Here is a 9,012-nt window from a genome sequence, read left to right as displayed (position 1 = left end):
CTGTCAGGTGGGGTAACCGCTCCATCTCAGGTGGCTGTGAGGTCAGTGAGATGATGCAGGTGAGCTCCTGCCCCACACGTGATGGGCCCTCACCCCCTCCCTCTTCCCTTCTCAGTCCTTTCTCTACCTCCAAGGGCTGGAAGGATCAAGCGTTTAGCAGAGTCTCCTTGTGGCAGAATGAGCTCTCCTGTTGGTGTCCACACAGCCACAGTCCCCTGAGTGCTGACTCTAGCATCTGTGCCAGCTTCATCCTCAGGGCAGCGCTCACCACAGCCCCTCCCTGGTCTTCACAAACCTGCTCATCTCCAAATTCAAGGCCCTGTGTCAGCTCAGGCCAGAGCGCCTCTCACCACTCTTCTCACTGGTCTCCCTGCTACCGTCCCTCTCTCGTCCAGTGCAACCTCCACACTGTGACCAGCTACATCTTTCTAAGTTAGGGATCTAATCCTGTCACTTCCTGTGCCTACAATTACCAATAGTTCACTTGGGCTAGAGAGTAAAGCCTCTATCGTCAGCACAGTGTTGAGACTTTATCAGGCCTCGTGTTCTTCTCCTGGTCTTATTTCTTATCATAACACCCCGATTCACTCACCAGGTACCCCAGCTGTCAGCATTAACCTGTCTGGTGTGGGCTTTAACAGCTAGAAGTGCCAGCACTGAGACTGAGCCCGAGTGCAGGAACCTGAATAAAATACGGACTTTAGTGACTAATAATGCATCAACATTTGTTCATTGATTCTAACAATTCTGGAAGAGAAGAAAGTAAAACTAAAATAAAATAAACCTATTGCACAAAATGGGTGATTGCCATTAACAAAATGGAACCTAAAATAAGGAAAATGCTAACAAATCAGCCATCCAGGACCTCTTCCTCCTGCTTATTGTCGTCACATTGCTCTGGAGTTCCCTCTCCTGGGACAGGGAAGGAACGGGGACAGAGCAGTTCAGAAGTTCCCCTAAAATCTCTGCCACGCAGGAGTCTTGATTCTGCTATGTCAGGTAGGACTGGAAGCAGGTGAGAGGAGCTCCCTGGAAGCTGAGGTGCTGGACTTGGGGCCAGAGAACAGATGCTGGGTCAGGAAAGCAACAAATTCCACATCACTGAGCCCTAACCCTAACCCCAAACCTAAAACCTAACTTTAAAACCTAAACACTAAACCCTTAGCCCTAAGCCTAAATCTAAACCTTAACATAAACTCTGAAAACCTTACAACCATAAACCATAACCATCACTATAAACCATAACCTAAACCCTCACAATACTAAACTATAACCAAAAACCACATACTACAAACTATGATCCATATCCGTAAACCATAACTGTAACCATAAACTATAACCAAAAACACATAACCATAAACCATACACGTAATCCATAATCAATCCCATAAACCATATAACATACATGTAGCCATAAACAATACACATAAACCATAACCAACTGTTACCCATAATCTTCACCTTAACCCCTAACTCAGCACCACACTCCACCTCAGCCCCAACCCTAGCCCTGTAGGACACTAATAGCCCCTAACCAGTCAAATCAGAAGTTAAGTCACAAAAACAGAATACACAGGTCTATATCCCTTATAGAGATGTGACAATGTTCCATAAAACAGGACTATGAAACCAACTGCACATTAAAATAATCATGCACCGTAAGGAACTGTATTTACACCAGAAATTCGAAGTTTGTTCAATGTACTGAAACCAAGCCATGGAATACCCAACAATAGGATGAAGGAAGAACACATGATCACATCAGTGGGGCACAAAGAACTTTTCACAAAACCCAGTCCTATTTCATGATCGAAACACTCAAAGTAGGAATAAACGGAAGTTTCTTCAATGGGATCCAGAACATTAGGCCATACTTACAGCAAACATCATGGCTCATGTTTTAAGAAGACAGGTTTATTCCTGAAATCAGGAACAAGGCCAGAATGCTGGCTTTCACCACTCTCATTCTATAATGTAGCTCTATCCAGAGCAATTAGAAAAGAAATGAGAGGCATCCCTGTAAAAGGAAGAACTGAAACTGTCTATTCATAGATAACAGGTCACATCTTCTTATATACAGAACTTCCAAAAGAATCAACAAAAACGTATTATTACTAGTAAAATAATTCAAAGTTTAATGACAAACTATGAGTACATAGAAATCTGTTTTATTTGTATACACTAGCAAGGAATAATCTCAAAAAGAATTTAAGAACATAATTCCATTTTAAATAACATCAACGTTGATAAAATACTTAGGAATAGTTTTAAACAAATTAAAAGACTTCAACACTGAAAATTACAAAACATCATTTCTTTCTTTGCTGAAAGGATTTAAAGAAAACCTACATGCATAAATGTGAGGCCATCCCCTGGTGATGGAAATTGTTTGTAGGCAACAGAACAGATGCGATGTACAGACTCAGTGTGATTTCTGTGAAAACGCCCCAGGGTCTTTGTGGAAAAATGCACAAGCTGATACTAATATTGACATAAAATTTCAAGTAAGGCCAAAGAGCCATAACAATCTTCAAAAACCAAATCAAGTTGGAGGCTCATCCTTAACAAACGTAATTCTTAATACACAGCCACAGTAAGGGAAACATGGTGATACTGGTAAGAGATATACATAGAAATCAACGGAATGGTATTGAGGGCCCAGAAATAAACCCACCGATCTAAGTCAGGTGATTTTTTTTTAACATACACATTTAACTTATTTATCATGGTCATTTACAGCTTTATTTTATAAAACACAGAAAGACGTTTTTTTCTCTATTATTTTTCTCAAGGAGGGTGCAACTCACAGTGGCCCATGTGGGGATTGAACCAGCAACCTTGGTGTTAAGAGCACGATGCTCCAACCAACTGAGCTAACGGGCCACCCCCAGAGAGACCTTTTTAAGATTGCTCTATCAACAGAATTTAAACACTAGAAGTGTTGATGGTTTTTAAACTGTAACTTAAATAATTTACAATCCAATAATTGGAGATTTTTTCCAGTATGGTTACTATACAAATGAAATAAATGGCCAAAGGTATTAATAGCAATATTTTGTTATCTATGTATTATCAGATACTTTAGGACTTAAAACAAAGATTCTGAGTATTAAAACTTCTTTTGCTGTGTTTCATATTTAAATACCTCCCTACCTGTATTCTGTGTCAAGCTAATTGACCAAAAGGTGTGATTTGGGATGACATTTACCTTTATACCAAAAGTTTTTCTATCTACAGTCACCACCTTCAAGGAATTGACATTACAAGGCAAAAGTAATCTGCTGGGTCCCTTTTTTGAACACTGGGCAAAAAATTGTGTCAACACCATGGAAAGTCAAACAGATAGCCACCAAAAAATGGGACAATCATGGACGGTCCTGTAAAGTATGTTAAGTTTTCCCCATCTAAAAGTTAACCAATAAGGTATATGAACTACAGTTGACTTGGAGGAGAAGCACATGTGAGGATTACATTATTGTTGTCCTCACGTATTCAGTCACTGCCGGGGATTCTGTGGGCCACCAAGCTATTTACTCTGTGAGAAAGGAAGACAGACTCACTCAGAATTGGTGATCAACTGTGGTCCGACTCTTCCCATTTTTCAGGCACAACCTAACCTTTGTATAAATCAGTAGATCAAATGAACAAGAAACTTCCAAGAGTGGCAGGAATGTCACTGTAGCTGTGATCTGTCTGAACACAGAACAGATTTCATCTTGGAGAGCTTTCTGAACCTTTTCTCTGAGTGTACTGTCATCTGTCGCAGTCTTGTCACAATCAATATCAAATTACCATCTTTTAAGGACCTCACCCCTTTCAATATTTGAGAGGACTGCCACCAGTTTCTGAACTGAGCTCTTGTATAATCAAAGTAATAGTTGTTCCACCACGTTATTTCGGTATTTCATGAGCTCAGGATGAGTAGTTACAGGCAAGGTGAGCCCACATTTCTGCACTGGAGTAAAGGTTTCAGGTGGATACATGCCACACATGTTATATCCTAACATGTTGTTGATGTCAAATAAGAACTCAGCCACAGTTTTACGGCTCCCATGCAGGGTGCTGGGTTACTGTGGGGAGACCTGCAGGGCCATGTCCAGACCCACTGACGGGGCATGCCCACTCACAGAGGGTGACCGCAGGGCTCACAGCAGCTCCCCGCCATCAAAGTCCATTGATTTTTGATAAAGACTGGACAACATGACATTGGGTAAAGAAGGGTCTTTCCAAAAAAAGGTGCTGGGCAACTGGCCATGCACATGAAGAGAAATGAAACTGGACCCCAACCTCACACCACATACATAAATTAACTCAAAATAGATGAAGGGCTTAAATATAGGAGGTAAAAGTATAAACTCTCAAACAAAACATGGAGATACATTTTCATGACCTTGGATTAGCGATGGTTTCTTAGACATGACACCACATACAAGCTACAACAACAAAAAAAGATAAATTGGATTTCCTCAAAAATAAAAACATACATGCATCAAAATAAGCAATCCAGAAAGTGAAAAGACACGCCATAAAATGGAACCAAATAGGTACATATTATATATCTGATAATAATGTTATACAGGAGACAAAGAAATTTGACAACTCAAGAACAATAAAAGACAAACGACTAAAATTGTAAAATACACTTGAATAGCACCTTCTCCAGATGAGACATGCAAATAGTCAACAAACACACTAAGATTTTAATAATCATTAGCGATGATGCAAATGCAAATGAAAACCACAGTGTGATCCCCCCTCACATGTACCAGAATGGCTATAATCCTGAAACTAGAACTAACAAACGGCAGCAACATTGTAGAGAAATTAGAACCCTTAAACATTGAACATGAAAAAGTACAATGGTGTGGCCTCTGCATACAAAACTTTGAAATTTCCACCCCACAAAAAAATGCCCCTGTGGCTCAAAAGATCCACTTCTAGAAATATACCCCCCCAAATTGAAAACAGGTGTTAAAGGCTAATACATGAATCCACAGAAGTGCTCTTCACAATAGCAGAGACATAAACAATTCAAATGTCCATCTTAATCAGTAGTGAAAACTAAGTGACCAATCGTGCAGCTACACCAGGATCCTTTAGCTTGATGCAATTATGAACATATTTCATAATTTCTAGAAATACGTTTCCTCTTAGCACAAAACTTTTAATGTTGCAGAAGATATGTTTACTAATACACCAAAACGTATTTAGTTCATCTACAATAAATAGCAAAAAGTTGATAAATTGATGTTCGGTAATTAGTTCCATTAGTCTCCCATTTGGAAATGGTCTAGACATTCAATAACTAGCCATCATTTAATTTACATAACAAAACTTTAAAATTTCAAGTTCCCAAAGACACCTAGAAAATCTTTTCAATGTATACATACAATGTAATTATCGCTTAAAAGTTTCCCTAAATATCTTTTATTTTAATTGTACCTATTTTATATACGTAGCAGTGAAAACTTTGAGATTTCAAAGTCAGTAATTACCAAAGCTATTTTCTTGACATATTTTTTAACACAGAAAATTTTTATAAACCCAGTTTAAAAAAATGTATTTTATCTTAATAGTTTTCAAAGACATGACAGTGTAATCAAACCAAACTAAAACCAGCTTTAATATCAAATATTTCACCAGATCATATAGTATTTGGGTTAGTTTGCACTTTATTTCTTACTTTATATAAGCATTTAATTTGTTCAAGCCAATCAAATATCACAAACTGGTAACACCGTCCAGAGCTACGAAACATCTTAACACAGAGATAAATACAAACTGGTTTCACTTGGAGATCACAAATTAACAGAATTAGTAATAACTATACAGAACACACAAGATGTTTACCAAGAAAACAGCTGGTTGCCACAAGAGCTCTATAACACATTTTAGAAGTTGTTCTCATTCCAAGGACCCATCGCCTGTACGTGGACAGTGAGGACTAAATAGTGAGACACACCAACAAGCCTACTTACAGCTCAGGCCAGCAAGCCAGAGGCCCCTCCACACCAAGTGCAGAGGAAGCAGTCCTCCCAGAGCCAAAAGGTCACCCCCAAAGACAGTCAGAGAAAGCAAAGAACTTCGTCACACATGCTGTCAGGATGGAGGGGTGAACAGGGTGTCTCTGGTCTCCCGCAAAATGTGAGGCACCTCCAGCCCCAAACCCACTAATTTGTGGCCCAGAGCAGATGCTACTGGACCGGGATCTGACCAGCACTAAGGGGTAAGGAAGGCTGGGGGGACAGATGCCCCTTATGGGCAGAGGCCACTCAGGACACACTCCCCTGGGAGCTGGCACAGCCAGGCAGAGGCGCACTGGGAACCCAAGCTTATCTCACTGGCCACCAGGCCCAATGGAGTAAGTGCACCTGACCAATGGTGGGGACCGGAGAGGATTAGCTTCCTCGGTCACAAGACAAGCTCCTGGGACACAGACGAAAAGGAAAGAAAAACCTGATGCGGTTTCTACACAGGGACCCACAGCAAAGTTTCTCTCCGCAAACACCAGTCTGGAGAGAACCGCTTAACTTCCCAGCCTGCGGGGGCGGCTCCAACGACAGGCTTACAGGGAGCCTGTGCCTGTGTTCTGTCTCCGTGGTAGTTCCTTCTTAGGACAAAGGACACACAAGACACAGATACAGGAAAAATGAACATCTCTGGGAGGAAAGAATAAAGAAAACCCTAGAGTCTCTAGGTGCAAGAAGTTAGCTGCACAGATATGTTTCTCTGCCAATTTAAAATCAGAAAGGAGACGAAGAACTCACACCCCTTCTAACTTCTATCCACCTGCTGACAGACACCAGGAATTGTAATACATGTGCACCTAGAATTCACATAACCACGAAATTTCCAAAGACAGTGAGGAGAAACTCAGGTAAATAAGACATTTTAGACAAGGGTGGGAGTGGGATCTCAGATTTTAGATGTGAAAACGGGAGATTTAAGGTAATACAGGGAAATCTGAACACATGTGACAGGTAAATTTTTGTGAGGCTCCTGCATGGAGTCTTCCTGTCTCTTGCTAAGGGGATTGTGCTCAGGGTTTTATTTGTGCTTCACAGACTTTAAGGAGGCAGGAAAATGGGAGCCAGGCTGCCTGAGGGAGGATTGTATTGTTAAAAGTGGCCCTTTGGCAATTTTTATTTTATTTAGCTCAGCGGGCCTGGGGCAGTTGTGGGCTGCGTTTACAGTTCAGATATGGGCAGAGGACCTGGGAGAGATGCAGAGTGTTATGCAGGGTCTCCAGTCCTGCTCCCCGCACAAGAACGCAGGATATGGTGAGGCTGTAAAGGAACAACCACAGAGCCATAGATAGGGGAGTCAGACCACTATATTCTCTCGGGTGGCTGGGTTGAAGACAAAGGAAGCAGACTCCACACGATGTACAATCCGACGTCTGCTTCTCTGCCAACCAACCCACTTGGTACCCGCAATCCACACTTGCTAGGTTAGCCACAGCAGTTATATTAGTGGCCAATGGCTAACTGATCGCAGCTGATGTCCAACTACTTAGAGCTGATAGCCATCTACTACCCGAGCCAGCACCTTTCCACGTGAGGCCGAGACCCTGGAAACTGCTCTCTGGGTCTGTCCGCACACGGAGACTTTCTCACTTCTATCAGACTGAAAAATCAACTTCCATTTTTGTCAAGTTTCTGATTGGTTATTAAATCCTTTAAAACTTTTTTCAACATACCAGTTCTCAAAATCTTAAATCTCCAGAAAGATTTTTAACATTTGCACATCTCTTGATTTTCCCTTCAGCATTTTTTAAACGTTATGTTGATATTAGTATCTAATACGACCCAAGAAGCTAAATAACTCATTCAAAAGACTAAGAAGTTACATTCCCTTGAATTCATTTGTATTGAAAATGGGCTCTTTCTCTAGGGTGAAATAAAACAGCTGTTTGTCATGATCTCTAATATTTTTTTCCAATTTAGAAATTTTTGCAATTCAAAGGCTCCATACTCTGGACACTGATGATAGGATTGTAATAGCTACTCAAACCAATAAGTCTTTTCACAGCTTAAACAAGGATCTCCCTTACCCTCATCTCCCACCCCCCACTGCCCTTACCCTGTGGTAACCACTAAACTATTGTCTGTGTCTATGACTTTTTGTTTCTCATTTGTTTGTCTTGTTTTTTTGTTGTTTTTGGTTTATATACCACATATCAGTAAAATCATATGGTTCTCTGCTTTTTGTTTGTTTGTTTGTTTGTTTTATTAAGTTTATTGCAGGGTCCTCTGCTTTTTATGTCTGACTTATTTCGCTTATCATTATACTCTCAAGATCCATCCATGTTGTCACAAATGTTCCTATAAAATCTTTTCTTACCGCCGAATAGTATTCCATTGTGTATATATACCACAACTTCTTTATCCATTCATGTATCGAAGGACATTTTGGTTGTTTCCATGTCTTGGCCACTGTAAACAAAGCTGCAATGAACATTGGAGCACACGTGTCTTTTTTTTTAATTATTTTACTTTTAAACTTTCTTTCAGATGTTTTTTTTTTGTTTTTGTTTTTGTTTTTTGTTTGTTCGTTTGTTTTTAACAGGACTTTATTGGGGAACAGTGTGCACTTTCAGGACTTTTTCTCCAAGTCAAGTTGTTCTCCTTTCAATCTTAGTTGTGGAGGGTTCTGTTCAGCTTCAAGTTGTTATTCTTTCAGTCTTAGTTGTGGAGGGCACAGCTCAGCTCCAGGTCCAGTTGCCGTTGCTAGTTGCAGGGGGCACAGCCCACCATCCCTTGTGGGAGTCGAACCAGCAACCTTGTGGTTGAGAGGACACGCTCCAACCAACTGAGCCATCCGGCGGCAGCTCAGCTCAAGGTGATCTGTTCAATTTTAGTTGCAGGGGGCAGAGCCCACCATCCCTTGCAGGAGTCGAGGAATTCAACTGGCAACCTTGTGGTTGAGAGCCCGTGCTCCAACCAACAACTGAGCCATCCGGGAGGCAGCTCAGGCTCAAGGTGCCGTGTTCAATCTTAGTTGCAGGGGGCA

At 41.0% G+C, this 9,012-nt stretch overlaps 1 pseudogene; it reads right to left on the bottom strand.

Moving 5' to 3' along the window:
* Positions 1-2,998: 2,998 nt before the first annotated feature.
* On the bottom strand, positions 2,999-4,610 carry LOC148754711 (mitotic spindle assembly checkpoint protein MAD2A pseudogene; annotated as a pseudogene).
* Positions 4,611-9,012: the final 4,402 nt, after the last annotated feature.

This window comes from Rhinolophus sinicus, chromosome 18 (genome assembly GCF_057876585.1).
Source record: "Rhinolophus sinicus isolate RSI-liver-muscle chromosome 18, RSI-T2T, whole genome shotgun sequence".
Taxonomy (NCBI): Eukaryota; Metazoa; Chordata; class Mammalia; order Chiroptera; family Rhinolophidae; genus Rhinolophus; species Rhinolophus sinicus.
The sequence above is the reverse complement of the archived record's forward strand: the minus strand, read 5'-3'. Positions and strand labels throughout refer to the sequence as shown.